Source organism: Taudactylus pleione, unplaced genomic scaffold (assembly GCF_031769625.1).
Source record: "Taudactylus pleione unplaced genomic scaffold, aTauple2 ptg000201l, whole genome shotgun sequence".
In the NCBI taxonomy this organism is placed as follows: domain Eukaryota; kingdom Metazoa; phylum Chordata; class Amphibia; order Anura; family Myobatrachidae; genus Taudactylus; species Taudactylus pleione.
The window spans coordinates 54,327,372-54,343,737 of record NW_028284603.1 but is presented as its reverse complement, the minus strand read 5'-3'; positions in this window follow the sequence as shown (position 1 = coordinate 54,343,737).

The following is a 16,366-nucleotide window of genomic DNA, read 5'->3' as shown; positions in this document are numbered from 1 at the left end:
TTATACAGTATCCCCAGTAGTGGGCCCCTTTATACAGCCCCCAATTAGTTCCCCTTACTCAGTGCCCCCAGTCGTGGTCCCCCCAAATGCAGTGCCCTATGTAGTGTTCCTCCTTATGCAGTGCCCCCAGTAGCAGTCCCCACAATGCAGTGCACCCAGTAGTGGTATCCCCTTATGCAGTGCCCTTTATATAGTGCCCCCAGTAGTAGTCCCCCCCCATGCAGTGCCCTTTATATAGTGCCCCCAGCAGTAGTCCCCCCCATGCAGGTTTCCCAGTAGTGGTCCCCCTTATGCAGGCACCCAGTAGTGATCCCCCCTATCTAGTGCCCCCTGTAGTGGTCCCCACAGTGCCCCTAGCAGTAAGCCCCTTATATAGTGCCCCCAGCAGTAGTCCCCCCATCCCATGCAGTGCCCCCAGTAGTGGTCCCCCTGATGCAGGCTCCCAGTAGTGACCCCCCTATCCAGTGGTCCCTGTAGTGGTCCTTCCTGTTATTGCCCCCAGTTGTGGTCCCCCCAGTGCAGTGCCCCTAGTAGTAGGCCCCTTTTATAATGCCCCCAGTAGTAGTTCCCCCCCAAGTAGTGGTCCCCAGTTGAGGTTCCCCCTCCCGATTAAGTGCCCCCTGTAATAGCCCCCCCAGTAGAGGTCCTCCCAATAATGGTGCCCCCAGTAATAGCCCCCCCCAGTAGAGGTCCTCCTAATAATGGTGCCCCCAGTAATAGCCCCCCCAGTAGAGGTCCTCCTAATAATGGTGCCCCCAGTAATAGCCCCCCCAGTAGAGGTCCTCCCAATAATGGTGCCCCCAGTAATAGCCCCCCCCTGTAGAGGTCCTCCTAATAATGGTGCCCCCAGTAGTAGCCACCCCCCCATTGTGCCCCCACCCCAGTAGAGGTCCCCTCAGTGGTAGCCACCCCCGTTGTGCCCCCAGTAGTGCTGACAGGTTTTTAAAAATATATATATAAAAACTTACTTACCTGAATCCATGCTGCTGCTGCTCCTCCAGTCCGCGACGCCGCTCCCGCCGCCGCCGCCACCCGCCAGTCCTCCCGGGCTGGAGTGCTCAGCATAATGGGACAGACGTCATGACGTCTGTCCCATTACCCACTGCAGGAGCCGGACGGAAGTATGGCTTTTGCAGTGGGTGCTGCAGCAGTCAATGAGAGTCTATCTGACTCTCATTGGCTGCTGTTTAACACACGCATCACCGCCAGCGCTGGCGGCGATGCGTGTGTTATGCACAGCCTGAGCCCTCTTCCTGGCGCTATTGGGCAAGTGCTCAGGGGGAGGGAACGGGCTCAGGTGTGCAGCACAGGACCGGCGCTGGAAGCCTAGCGCCGGTCCTGTGTAAATGTGCAGCGCTGACCGCACTCATTGCGGTCGGCGCTACACTGGTGGCTAACTAGGGCGGGCCGGGCCGTGGCCGGCGGCGCCCCCGCGCCGCCAGTCCCACGGCGCCCAGGGCACGCACCCTGCCCGACCCCCCCTAGTTACGCAACTGACACACACGCTGGAAAGTGGCAGCCACTGCTTAGATGTAACTTGCAGGAAGATCACAGACACTGAACTGGAGGAGCTGGAACACACAGGAGGCATTATTCTCCTGAAAGAGGCCATTTCCATCAGGGAATACCATTGCCATGAAGGGGTGTACTTGGTTTGCAACAATGTTTAAGAAGGTGGAAGTTGTCAAATTAACATACACATGAATGCAAGGACTCAGCAGAACATTTTCCATAGCATTACACTACCCCCACCCGTTTGCCTTCTTTCCATAATGCATTCTTGTGCCACTATCGTCCCCAGTTAAACAACGTACACACACTTGGCAGTCCATATGATGTAAAAAAAAAATGTGATTCATTAGACCAGACCACCTTCTTTCATTGCTTAATTGTCCAGTGCAGATGCTCATCAGTGAGCCTTGGGCACCCATGAACGTGTCGCAGGTTCACCAGTTGTCCTTCCTTGGACCAGTTTTGGTAGGTACTAGTAACTAACCACTACATACTGGGGTCGCCTCACAAGACCTGCCGTTTTGGAGGTGCTCTGACCCAGTCGTCTAGCGATTACAATTTGGCCCTTGTCAAAGTTGCTTAGATCCTTATACTTGTGTTCACTTGTGCATAATATGTCTCAGCCTTGACAGGTGCCATTGTGACAAGATAGTCAGTGTTATTCACTTTATCAGTGGGTTTAATGTTATAGCTGATTGGTGTAAGTGCAGCTTAAATGTGCAAAACGTTTCACATTAAGGGCTCTATTTAATAACATTATTTTGGGGTGGTCTGCGATCGCAGGGGCGGGACTTAGCGCCGGGGGCAGGGCTTAGCGCCGGGGGGTAGCAGCGGCGACTGGTTGGCACATGCGTGGGCACTTAGTCACTGTATTTTTTGCAAAAATACTGTGATAAGGCTCCGAAGGGGATTCGCAGGGACAGAGCTTTATCGCAAGCTCTGTCCCTGCAAGGGATTTCTAGTAAATCCCTGTGATATTGCCTGAATTCGCAATTCACACTACAATCTGAATTCAATATGCGGCTTGTAGTAAATAGAGCCCTAAGGGATCTACTTATAAAGCTAAGCAAAGCCCTTTTTTTCCAGTACTCCGCTTACCTCCATCCCCTTACCTCCATCCCACGGATATCTAGTACCACTTACCTCCATCCCCACGGATATCTAAGGAGATGGGGACTTTTTTTTTTTATGCAATCTGTTTTTATTAAGGGGTACAGATATACAGAGGCATAAAAACGCCAACATATCCATATCAAAATGTATACAAATTGGAATCCAGTATTACAAATTTATATGAGAATAACAAAAGAAAACACAACAAAGGAAAAGAAAAGAACAGAAGGAGTATCAGACAGGGGGTGGTGGAGGGTCTTCTTGTAATAGAAGATTAATTTTAGCCAAATGTAGAGAAGCTATATCATATTACATGGTAGAAACGGTTGAAGACATATAGTTTTTAAATTCCGCAGAGGTTTTATATTCTGACCATGGAAACCAAGTATTAGTGAAAATAGAAGTCCTATTGGTAGAAAAGATTAAAAGGTCTTCCATGGGCATATAGTAATCAATTCTCTGGAACCAGTCTTTACGAGTGGTGGGGGTTGCAGGTATTCCAAAAAGTTGGAATGACTGCCCTTGCTGCATTACTTAAATGGCACAGCAAGGACTTTTTATAGTATCTCAGTGAGGTATGTGAATGATTAAGCAGCCAGACTGCCAGATCAGTAGGGTCAGGGGTGCCTAAAACTTGTTGTGAATGGAGATAACCTCTGACCAAAATTTAGATAACTTAGGGCAATGCCACCATATATGTCGTAGTGATCCTGGGGCTTTGAGACATCTCCAACATGGCATGGAGTAGAGTAGGGTGTCTGTACCATCTCATTAAAATCTTATATTGAGTTTCTTTGATAGTCGTGCCGACTGAGCTACAGTGAGTTTTGAGAAATATAGTTTGCCACTCTTGTTCCGTGAGGGAAATACCCAGATCTAGTTCCCATTTTTTAACCCAAGGAAGAATGGAAATGGAAGGGTTGGTTAAGAGTATCTGGTATATGGCAGAAATTGTGTGGGAAGGAGAAGCTGGCAAGATACAGAGTCTCTCAAATGAAGTAAGATCTCTATTAGAAATTTTTAGTCTGTCTGCGGAGGTCAGAAAGTGGCGAACCTGTAGGTACTTTCAGAAGTCAGAGTGTGGGATTGACCAATTTTCCTGGAGTTCAGTAAATGATTTAACACCTGACGTAGTCACCAGCTGGCCAGTTCTAAAAAGGCCTACCCGCACCCAATTAGGAAATGTGTAAGATTAATACCAGGGGGAAAATCAGGGTTAGCCAGAAATGAAGTAAGAGGGCCAAAGCATGAAAAATTGTGGGATATATGTCTTAAGGACTTCCAAATAGAGAGAGAGGGAGAAATTGTCGGATGAGGAATGTCTAATTTAGGAATAGAAGGAAGCCAAGGTATAATTTCAGGGGGGGAGTTTCATGAAGCAACCTTCGAGAGTGACCCATTGCTTGACCTCTCTATATCTAGTCCTTTCAAGGATTCTATTAAGATGAATAGCATGGTAGTATGATTTGATGTCTGGAAGTTGTTTTGGCCATATTAAAAGATCACGACTGATCCGAGGTTTTTTCCTGGACCAGATAAATTGTTGGATTAAGAAATTCAGCTAATGAAACCAAGAATCTGGAAGGTGGATGGGTAGAGACTGAAAGAGGTAAAGCAACTTGGAAAGCGTATTCATTTTTACCACATTAATCTTCCCCAACCAAGAAAGTTGCTTCAAATGCCAATGAGAATAATCCGTTCGGATGGATGAGAGAAAGGGGGAGAAATTAGTGGCAAAAAGTTGTGACAAGTTTTTAGTAATTTTAACCCCTAAATAAGTGATATGGGATGAATGCCAAGGGAAAGGGAATGCGGACTGTAGACCTGAAATTACGGAGGTGTGAGCAGACAAATTTAAATCCCAAGATTTTGAGAAATGAATCTTGAAGTTTCACAACTGTCTAAAATGTTCAAATTCATGCATTAAGTGAGACAAAGATGTCACTGGGTGGGATAGGATAGCTAGTAGGTCATCTGCAAATAGTGCCAGTTTTATGTTCCTGGTCACCTGCTAGAATCCCAGAGATATGAAAATCAACGGCGACAAAAGGCAACCTTGTCGTGTGCCATTGTCTATGGAAAAGGATCCAGAAAGTTCACCATTGACTCTCACACTCGCCGAAGGACAGGAATATAGGATTAAAATCCTATGAATCGTGAAAGGACCCAATCCCATGTAGACAAGCATAGACCTCATAAAAGACCAATTGATTATATCAAACGCTTTTTCTGCGTCGGTTGAGAGTAGGATAATTGGGGTCTTCAACTGAGACGTAGAAAAATTAACCAGGCTGAGGACTCATAACACTTGACAAATCAACTTGGTCATTGTGGATCAACTGAGGAAGGAGGGGATTTAGCCTATTGGCTATTATTTTGGCATATAATTTAAGGTCCATGTTCAATAACGGGATGGGTCTGTAGCTTGGGCACAGGGAGGGGTCCTTACTTGCTTTGGGAATTACTGAAATGTGTGCTTCCAAGAACTGCTTAGAGAATATTGATTCCGCTGAGACGTTATTAAAAGCGTTTAACATCATAGGGGCTAGTTTGTCTTGAAAAATCTTGTAGTAGGCTATGGTGAGGCCATCAGGTCCAGGGCTTTTGCCCGCAGGCGAAGAACCTATAACTAGCTCTATTTCTTGCATGGAAAACGGACTTTCCAAAGCGAGTTTATCTGAAGGGGAGATAGTAGAAAAGGAAATAGAGGAGAGATAATCTAGAACAATTTGAGAAGCAAGGGGATTAGATGAGACAAGATTAAGGTCAGGCAGGTTATAGAGCAGTGTTTCACCAACCCTGGTCCTCAAGGCACACTAAAAGTCCAGGTTTTAGTGATATCCAAGCTTAAGCACAGATAGTTAAATCACAAGAACTGAGGTACTAATTAGGACACCTGTGCTCAAGTATGACTATCCTTAAAACCTGGACTATTAGTGTGCCTTGAGGATCATAGTTGGGAACCCCTGTTATAAAGGGTAGAGTAATAGTGTTGGAAGCAAGAAGCAAGTTTGAAGATCTCAACATGGGATGTTCCCTGACTATCCTTAAGTGTGTGTATGAATCCAGATGCTCGCTGGGCTCTCAGCGCTCTAGCCAAAAGTTTTCCCGGCTTGTTCCCCCATTGATAAAAGCGACTGCTACACTTTTTTAAGGACGATTGGATATTATTCTAAAGTATTTTACTAAGAGTTCCAAAAGCTTATTGTAGTCATCTTTGGACATGGTCAGCTTATGGGACGCCTCTTGCGACTTAATCTGTTGTAAAAGGACCGCAATCTGTGCAGAGTTTTATTTTTTAATATATAAGCCTACTTGAATAAGCTTGCCTCGGATGATGCATTTGTTCGCCTCCCAAACTGATATTGGGGAAATTTCTGGGGTAACATTATGGGCAATGTAGTCAGACAGAGCCGTATCAAGTTCAGCTTTACAGTATGCGTCTTGTAGAAGGGACTCATTAAGTCGCCATGTCCATTGCTTGGAGGAAAGATGTGGGAGAGTAATAGTCAGGGAGACCAGAGCGTGGTCCGACCATGTTATTGGTCAGCTTCAGCGAGCATGTGTAGATGTCTATGACTGAGGAATAGATAGTCTAAGCGAGAATAAGTATTGTGTGGATGGGAGTAGAAGGAAAAGTTGCGACCTATGGGATATAAAGTCCTCCAATAGACTGCCAACTGGTAATTATGGAACAATGTCTTGACCTGCTTGTGATCGCTGGTCCTGTATATGCTGGAATTATGACACACAATACACTTGTATCACACATATAATGGGTTACTGTGATCACTGGTTCTGTATATGCTGGAATTACTGTATGACACACAATACACTTGTATCACATATATAATGGGTTACTGTGATTACTGTCCTGTATATGCTGGAATTATGACGCACGTAATACACTATGTCTGACGCATGTAATGGGTTACTATGATCGCTGGTCCTGTATATGCTGGAATTAATGGACACTCAATATATTTTGAATGACGCATGTTACAGCGGGATAGGTGATTATAATCTCTGCATGGAATGGCCACATTCACTCTTAACATCACGCATTGGGAAACCCCCCCTCTGGTAATCCTGCATTTGCCATTGGTGGGGGTCTCTTGGTGTTGGGTCACTCTTACACCCGCCATTAGCACAATGTGTGCGCCTGACGTGCTTACTCAATTCACATGTTTTTTCCCAGCGGCTTTCGCTAGGTGGTGCTGCACCTGTAGTGCAGCAGGTTCGGCGTCTGCGCTGCTTTGTCGGAAAGTATTGTGCGCCAAGGATCCTCTGTTGCGCAGGTTTGGTTGAGAGTAGTTCACGAATGATCATTTCAAATGAACTAATCTTCAAAATTAACTAGTTCAATCAATTCACAGCTCTGGCAATGATCAGTTCATCATGAGTTAAAACACATGGGATTCCCCATCAGCTAAAGACACAGTGCTGAGTGCTGCATGCTATATGCTGTAGTTTTGTTTATTCTACAAGACATAGGGGGCGATGTATCACACCTTCAAGAGAGATCAAAGGGGAAAGTTGCACATAGCAACCAATTGGCTTCCGTCATTTTATAGACAGTGTCAGATAATTGACAGAAACTGGCATATACAACCACTACACTATCACACCCATTATGTCCCTAAATGATGAAAATAGAAAAAAATTTAATTTAGAGAGGAAAACAGAAATGCAATTAGAATACTTATAATAATAATAATAATAATAATAATAATAATAATAATAATACTATGATTTATAGCAAACTGTGTAATATAATGTTGTAATGTTGGGCCTACGTTTATGTGGAGGCCTGGAGCTGTAGTCCAATCCACCCATTTTTAATCTAGCCCAACTGTGCATCCAGTGACATTAATGGGTGCAATTGAATTAAAGAAGGGGTAACGGTATGGGTTTTTTCTTCCCAGTTACTGTGTTTTCAAAGCATGAAAAAGTGACAGTTAACAATATTCTTAATTTGGGTCTCTCAACAGTAATTTACATTGCAGAGCTAAACATGTCACTACTACTTTGCTGTATAAGTGATTGCTTTTAAATAATACAAGATCAAACATATTAAACATAACTGATGATTTGAACAGAACTCTAATAAAAATGCTGTACTGTATGTGTAATAGAGTTGTTCCGTTTCCTACCACTTCTATTAGCTGTGTATCAGAGCCAGTGATGCAATGTCCTAAATGAACTGAGTTTTGAACTACTCTTTTGAGTGAACTAGATCATAATGACCTAATCATCAAAATGAATTATATTTCCCATCTCTACGCAGGATGCGTCGCTCTAACACTTACCAGATTGCTGGCTAGCTTTGCAGAAGTCAGGTCGCCGGGACCTGCCCGGTGTGTTTTTTAGCGCGTGAATATTTGCGGCTGCGATCAGAATGTGGAGAAGTGTGGTGGTGCATCCGGATGGGGGTTCCAGTTGGCAAATACCAACTTGGTCAGTTTTTTGCAGCGGTGTATGGCAGATCTCGGTCTACCTTAGCGCGAACATGGCGCTCATTCGTTCCGAAAGGTGGACTGCCAGGTCTGCTGCTGCTTCCGGTTTTTCAACGTCAGAGATTCAGGTTCTGGGTAGATGGAACTCCGGAGCATTCCGTTTGTGGTGCGTACGGGCAAGGTGCTTGCTAGCGCTATTCAGCATGCTAACCAGGGGTTTAGATTACTCGCTTTCAGGAGTTTGGAGGGATTTTTATTTTTCCTATGGAGCAACAAATATTCCCCATATAAGTAGAAAAGATCCTAGAAGGTTTTTGTTTTTACCTCCAGCCTGATCGGCATGCTTGTGTTTGTCACTAACATCGTTATTGTTGTTTTATGTTGTCCTGTCTGCGGTTTGCAGGTGTGCATGGTGTGGTTCGAGTGCTGTGTTTCAATACCCTTCTTAAATAACTGTTATATTATTACTGGTTTTACGAAGACAGGCCAGTCTGGATTATTGAGTAATTCCTTTTATTGGGCCACTAAATCGGCCGCTCTGCATGACTTAAGCTCTTTTGTTTCGGCCCATGGTGTTAAGTGGTTGGATTTTAGAGGAATGATGTGGCGTGAATGATGGGGTGTCTTTTTATGGTGTGACTGTTTGGTCGGCCCATGGTTTTGATCGTGCACGTAAGTGGAGATGATGGCGGAGTTGTGGTTCAGCGTGCACTCAGATTCATGATGTGCATTTGTTGGTCTGAAGGGGACCATTTGTCGGAGTGGCGAGTATTAAAAGGGTGTCTATGTCCACGGTGCGACTGTTTGGTCGGTCTATGGTGTGATCGTGCACTTAAGTGAGATGATGGCGGAGTGTGGTTCAGAGTGCACCGAACATTTGTTGGTCTGACAGGGGCCAGCTGTCGGAGGTCGATTTGATTATGTTGGTGGAGGCTTTGTTTAAGGTGATAGTGGAGTTGGTTTAGTTTCTTTGGTGGCGGGCTGCGGCTAGAGTTGCCTTGCTTTGGCGGAAAGAACGGTAGTGTGCTTCTACTTATACAAATTAGATGGGTGCACTCTCCTTGATCAATGATAGGCCTGAAACGTTCCTACCAGGAAATGACACAGCCCATCCGGGCGTGCTTTTTGCTGGAGAGTTGAACACCAATGGTGATGTGTTTGGTCTATGTGTGTTTTGTGGGAGTGTCCGTTCTTTGTTGTCCTCCACCATACTAATTTTAAGCTCACAATCAATTTCAATTGGCAACTTCTAATTATCTAATTAGATAGCCCAAATTCAATATTATATTAATTAATTATTAATAATCTAATGTCAAATAAATTTGACCTTTAATTTTATATCCAACTCCTGTTGTCCGTGTGTTTATTTTTAGATAAGTTTTTAGTTGTGTTAAGTCTGAAAGGTGTAGTATACATATCAACCATAGAGAGTTTAGTGTTTGCAGTTGCAAAAAATCGCTCAACTATGTGATTATCGGCATTGTGTGTGGTGTACGTGTGCCTCAGGCCCATAATCCACCCATCGCCTCCCAACAGACATTTTTGTACCCCCACATTCTATGAAATCATGGTGTCCATTACATCACAGATGTACAGTTTTGAATTTGAGCCTCATTATCATCCCTCACATGTAGTATCAGCTCCCACTTTGTTTACTACATAATGAATGTGCTATTCACTGTACTTGTACTATGACATACTATGGTACTCCTGTCATTGGTAAAAATAACTCTACAAACACTAATATCAATGTGTAGCAAAGGTGAGTATTGAACGTCACTCAATTATATCATGCACAATATAAACACAACTTAGAACTGATAATCATTACATCAGAATTGTACAAACAGTCACACTAAAGATAAAAATGCTTGCCATTTTCACCAGCATGCACAAAAACATATATTTTTAATACACCCTGTATAATGTGGGTTATAGGCGTGTGCAGAAGCCGGCACAGGGGGTGCCACTTTGGCACTGTCCCCACTGCCGAGTCATGGTCTACCCATCCCCCTCCCTCTTGGACATACAATATTCACCACGACTCTCCTTGCCGTCCGCATGAGTAGTCTATGGACCTCAGTCAGAGGCGCTCGCAAGAAGCGATCGCTCTCTCTGAATGAGGGCGGGCGCTTCTTTTTTTTTGGTGTGGCCTCCTAAGTCGCTAGCTAAGCTGTGGGTTACCACCCACAGCTTAGCTAGCGACCAGTGTGATGGTCACAATGGTGATCACCATCGCAACCATCGGGGCTCGCGACCAGACCCTAAGGTTGGGTCTGGGCACTTGCAAGCCCCAGGGAGCTTTCTGCTCTGATGGACCAGGAAGCTCCCCATTGACATCACTGATGATGTCAGTGCGGCCGCCCACAAAACGGTAGGCATTCCTTAAGGAACGCCTCCATTTTGGTAACCACCCCCCCGGCCCACCTACAAAAAGGGGCGTGCTGTCGATCAACATCGACAGCCGCCCCTTTTGTAGTGAGTTCCGGAGCGAGAGAGTCTCTCTCTCGCTCCGGGGCTTGTGCACGAGCAGTGCGGCCGCTGAGTGTGCACAGGGCTACCCATCGACCCGGTTGCGAGCACATCAGTGCTTGCGACCGGGTCTGAATGACCCCCAATGTCCTGATGGCATGGGCGTAAGGAGTAGTCCCAGGGAAGTAGCAAGGGTGGTTCCGGTGGAGCATGAGCCTAGGGAGCCAAAATGGATAGAGGGCGCCATCCACGGTTCCAAAATTCATGGGATGCTGCACAGTTTGATGGCCGCCTGTTAGTTTTATCTCGTTTGTTTGCTCTATATCCTAAATAAGTTACAGATCTGAGATCCGTTTCCACATTTCGTTCTCCCTCAAGATGCCCTGATTGCCCTCCCTCCGGCCCTCCCTCCTCTGTGATCATCTTCTGTCACCTCCCCTTTCCTGTCAGATTGTTTACATTCACTTCTCACCACTTTAATTCCCTCCCCTCTCTACCCTGTGATCGGCTCTTTGCCCCTGTCCTCTCCTTTCTCATTGGCTTCTGTCACCACCCCCTCCCTGATTTGCTTTGCCTCTCACTTCTCATTTCTTATTGGCCTCTGTCACCTCCCCTCTCTGATCATCACTTTCCTCTCCCCTTCCCCTGTTTGATCCCCTCCGTCCTTCCCTCCTCATTCATTCATTGTGCTCCAATGGACTTAAAAGTGACACAATTGAGGTAAAGTCCTAAACTTCAATTATAAGGTATGAGATTGAAAAAAAAAGTCACTGCTTTGCTATTTAAATTTAACATTTTAAAGTAATGAGGTGTTCCCAGACATGACCATACAGTGTTATTTGAAAGGTCTTTTAAAAAATAATAATAATGGTAGCAGACAGAACATGGTTAGTAGTACTCACATTAATATAGGTGCAATGTATATTTGCGAAGTAGGAGCATAGCTGAGAAGGGAGCTTCCCATAGGTGTCCCCACTCCAGTGATAGCTGCTTGAGGCAGTAATTGCAGTAATAAACTGAGCACCCTGTGGAATTTAACTCTAGCACACGTATTCTGTAAATTTAAGTTAAATGATCAGAATATATAATACAATCTCCTCTACTGACTAATAACAATGATTCTAAGGAGATAATAGGTAGGTGCTATACATAAATATAGCATCACCAAAGCATTCCATTCCCCCAATGAGACCTCAATGCCCAGTGTGATACTGCCACTGTTTTCTGTTTTTCTCTTCACTTCAGTATTCCCCCGCAGGCTAGCTATACCCCACTGGCACATTTCAGTATAGGGAGGAAGGGGGGGCACTGTGACATGCACTTTCTCCGGGTGCTTTGACTCCATGCTACTCCTTTCAGTAGTCCATGACTTGGGGGAGGGAGAAGTGCCGACTCGACACCCCCTGTGCCGGCTTCTGCATATGCCTATGCTATGGGCCTAATTCAAAGGTGGACGAAGTGTCGATGTCTGACCCAAACAGCCGATGTTTTCAGTCTGCACATGCATCTGAGACGTACTGCGCATGCATCCCAATGGTCACTGCTGAAAGCCACAGAATGATAGGGCTGGTGCAATGTACAATGGTGTGACCGATGGTGCATCTTAATATGCAAAGGAGCGGATTAAAGCCACAGCCAGTAAACATCTCTGTACAAATCCAATCAGCTGCGGCATTAACATAAAGACGCAGTCACTCTGTGGAAAAAGATAGACACCTATTTTATTTATAATACTCTATTACAGAGGTTCCCAAACGTTTTTGAATCACGGAGCCCAGAGTATCAGGTATTGTTATCACGGCACCCCTAAGCCAAAAGTTTGTTATTGAGAAATGAAGAAAAATGTAGTAAAGTAATAAAGTGAAGTAACTGCTTGCCTGTCATCCTTAGGTTCAGTTATGTGGGGTTAAACAGGTTTGTGCTTCTGTTTGTCTACATATGTACATTACATCGACCATAAATAAAATGATTTAGTGCTGGACCACCAACCTGAGGTACCCCTGCAAGTGTCCTGAGGCACCCCAGGGTGCCACGGTGCACAGTTTGGGAACCACTGCTCTATTATATAACGGGCAATTGCATCTGTCTAGCTCTAGCAAATGCACAGTGAGAGCCGGAGGCAGGCCCCGTCTCCCCTGCTCACAGCTCTCATTGGCATGCACAGAACAGGGTTATGTGCCACCCCACATCCCATGCTGCCACAAAGTGAGACTGATTTGTTATGCATGGCTTTCTCCAGCTGGAACCTCTCTCACTCAGACCCGATCCTTGATGACAGAGACCATTCTCTTGGGGCCTTGATTTCCAGTGCTCAGTCTCTCACCATCAACCAAAATAATTCAGCAGAGGACTGCCAGGGAGAGGGGCTGCCCCAGGGCAGAGTGGGCCAGCAATGAATCCTGCAGAGACAAAGGTCACATATTTCAACCATGCCTTGCTATGCCTTCACTCTCAGCAATACTTCCAGGCGCTGTCACATTGTGTTGTAGTAGAGAGGTGAGGTCCACATTCTGGACCTCATTCAGAGTCGGTCGAAGCGGCCGCACGGTCGTACGGGAAAAGGGGCCGGATATGCAAATTATTCCCTCGCAAGTTGCGTCCCTAAGTTCGGATCGGTAGCTGGCTGACCAAGGGGAGGAAGCAGCCGGAATTCAAAAAGATATGCCCCCTTCTCGTACGCATTGCACGTCATCTCCGGGCATATAAGGATTAATCGAGACCATCGGGAACCATCGGAACTGGTCGTAGAGCTTAAGGTTGACCATACCCTCTCTTAAGCTCTACGATCATGTCAGTGTAAAAACCTCCCATGTCACATGTGCCATGACGCTACTTTGTTAATTATGCACTCCCATAAACCGTATGCACTCCCATAAAACGCTGTTCGCATAATTAGGCACGCCTGCGTTCGGATCTCCACTCCCCCGTTTTCAAGCACCTTCCCCTGTTACCACCCACAAACGCCTCAATCTGTCACTCAAACTACCGACCTGGCTGTGTTCAAGGAGAGAGAAATTTCTGATCGTAGCGGCTAGTTTACGCACGCGTATTGCGAACTTTACGCATCCACAGTATAGCGAACATCGGTGGCGTACGACCGTACGGCCGCTTCGACCGACTCTGAATGAGGTCCACTATCGCCTAATCTCCAGTGCTCACTTTGCTTTCTAGTACCTCTTTGTACCCACCCACTTCCCCAATTTCAGCAGTAGCTTTTCCATAAACCTGCCACCAAGAAAATAATAAAACATGGCTGCATGTAGCGTATTACTGCATAACACATAGATCTGCTTAGCTGCAATGGTTAATACTGACATATAGTTAGAATTACCATGCTTCCATTGCAGGAGCAAATACCTCCACATGTTAGGTTGTCTTGACTGTGGTTGTCAGTTTGAGTCCCAGATATGGCATACCGGAAAATTCCTGTTTTAAATACAGGGTGAAGTAACTGAATGACAAGGTGCACATAAATTACACTGTTACTGATGTCGAAGCTGGATAATTGGCTGAGACAAGATCAGCTTGAAATTAGATTGAAACGATGGCCGCAAGGCATCATCTTGAAAATGAGATCTGCAAGACGCCATTTTGCGAATGGCTGCCCAGCGCCATTTTAGATAAACCCACCCTTAAGTACATATGGCGATGCTATTATTAGCATCAGGCGATCGCATATTTTATCATATCACATACACACATTAATACACACAGTTGCGCTGCTAACATGTCGCACATTAGCGAATGCATAATACCCCGCATGCGACCGCTGTTTATTAGCTTTGTGCGTACGCATCTGCCCCAAGTTAACTAGCATCTTTTCCCAAACCCCTAATACTTACACAATGCACACTCACATAAAAGGTTCCATAGCTTTAAAGTGTAAGATTCAAGTTTTGTTCATTTATTACAAATGCTGTGAAATAAAGGCTATTTAGTATCTAAGGTTTAATACATGATAAATAAGCCGTGTTTGGTGTTATACTGATCTGCACTTTCTCAACAGTTTCCAAGTATTATCGGTGTGAAGATCGCAACATGCATTCTCAACTTATGGACCGTAGAAAGGTAAAGCACTAAAATGTACTTTGTAAAGCCAACAGCCTAGATTTGCATGAGGTGGGAAAACGGAGATAACCAGCTGTCGGAGGCTGGTCTGTGTCCATTTGAATCAACCTGTTAAATGTCCTGTAACAGAAGCACCGTGATGGGGAACCAATGGGATTGCAACAAACCTCTCTATCGTGTAGTCTATTTCTGTGGGGGTATAAATATGTGTGTTCTGACCCCAGTCTTCAGTCTTCATGCTGATGCTGTTGATGGATGTTTCTTGCTGATGCCGGAATCTGGTCCCAGAGCGCGTGTGTATGTATAACTGTATCTTGGGTCTGTATCATTTCTTTGAGCTAAATTGTACTTAGATCACAGTGTAACTAACTGTACTTTGCTTGAAATAATACTTTGTGCTTTGCAAACACATGTTCAAGGTCTAAAGTCTTTATTTTACTGTATGACTGCATACGCAAATAGCGTCAATTTTAGAAGGTATAGGCAGGTTTTTAGAAGGTATAGGAAGGAGTGTATAGAGGTTTAAAGTCAGTATCCTTAGTTGGGGGCTCATAGAGTGAGGTCACTTACCTATTCACACTATAAACATACGGTTATCGATATCTCACCAAAGGGTGGATAGTGGCCACACGCAGTTTACCTGCAACCACTCGATGCTGAGAGATCACTACGCGGCTGAGTCGCATTTTTGCGTGCACGGTAGAGACGCACTTTTACGTACACAGCTAAGTTAAGTCATACGGTTGTGTAGTAGTCACATTATTGTGTATGCGACTAGTCGCACAATAGCGTATACCTACTTCCGGTTGTGCTGCCACGTGTTTAAACAAAGCCGTTGAGGTCACATTGTCAATTGTTGCCAATAACTGGGTTAACGTTTCTTTTTCTGTGCAGGAAAAAAGTGTGTAACTGTGAGTACTTGTTTAGGGTGTAACACGGGACCTAAATGTTAAGGGTATCATAGGACCCTTAAGCGCTAGGCGTAACGAATGGCCTAGTGACTCGGTAGCAGCTTACCGTTTACTTTACACAAGGCAGGTGTATAGGTTGTTATTTTTGTTAGGGTTCGGCTCCCAGCGTGATTATAGTGTTCAGTAATTAATGTGTGTGATCTGTTAGGCTTATTTGAACACTATAATTGAACCGCATAGTTTTGGTTAGACTATGATTGTGAGCTGGTGAGAGGGACAAAATCAACTGGAAAACAAAGGGTACTTTGCTGCCCCCTAGCAGTTGAAACGTAGTCAAAAAGGGATTGCTGTGTGGAAGCGGCCTTTACTTCCGTAGGTGAGTGGAGGCGTCTAGAGGTCCTCCATAGGGTTCGCAGATACACCCTTTTTCAAAGGCGTCCGCAGGTAAGTGAAAGTATCTTGACTGTCTTTTCACCAGTTTAAATTTTTATTGAAAAACCTAGGAGTTGTCCCAAGATGGGAGCTATGCAAACAATAGAGATATTAGACAATGATGTGCTGCTAATGGAAGCACCGCATGGATCGGCCCATTGTATTATGCATACTAAGTACGGTGCTTATGCAATAAGGTATTGTGACGTATGGTTTAAGATAAGAGTGTTAGGCCGTTTCCCAAAATTGGTAGTTTTGATAAAGATGTGTTGAGTAATGTCTGGGATCACATCAGTCTGATGCGTTCTCAAGTGAAAAAGGTAAAACCTAATGAATGTTTAAAATTGTGGCAGCATGAAGGGGATGCGTGGCTTAAAAATGTGCAAGCGACGCAAACTAGCG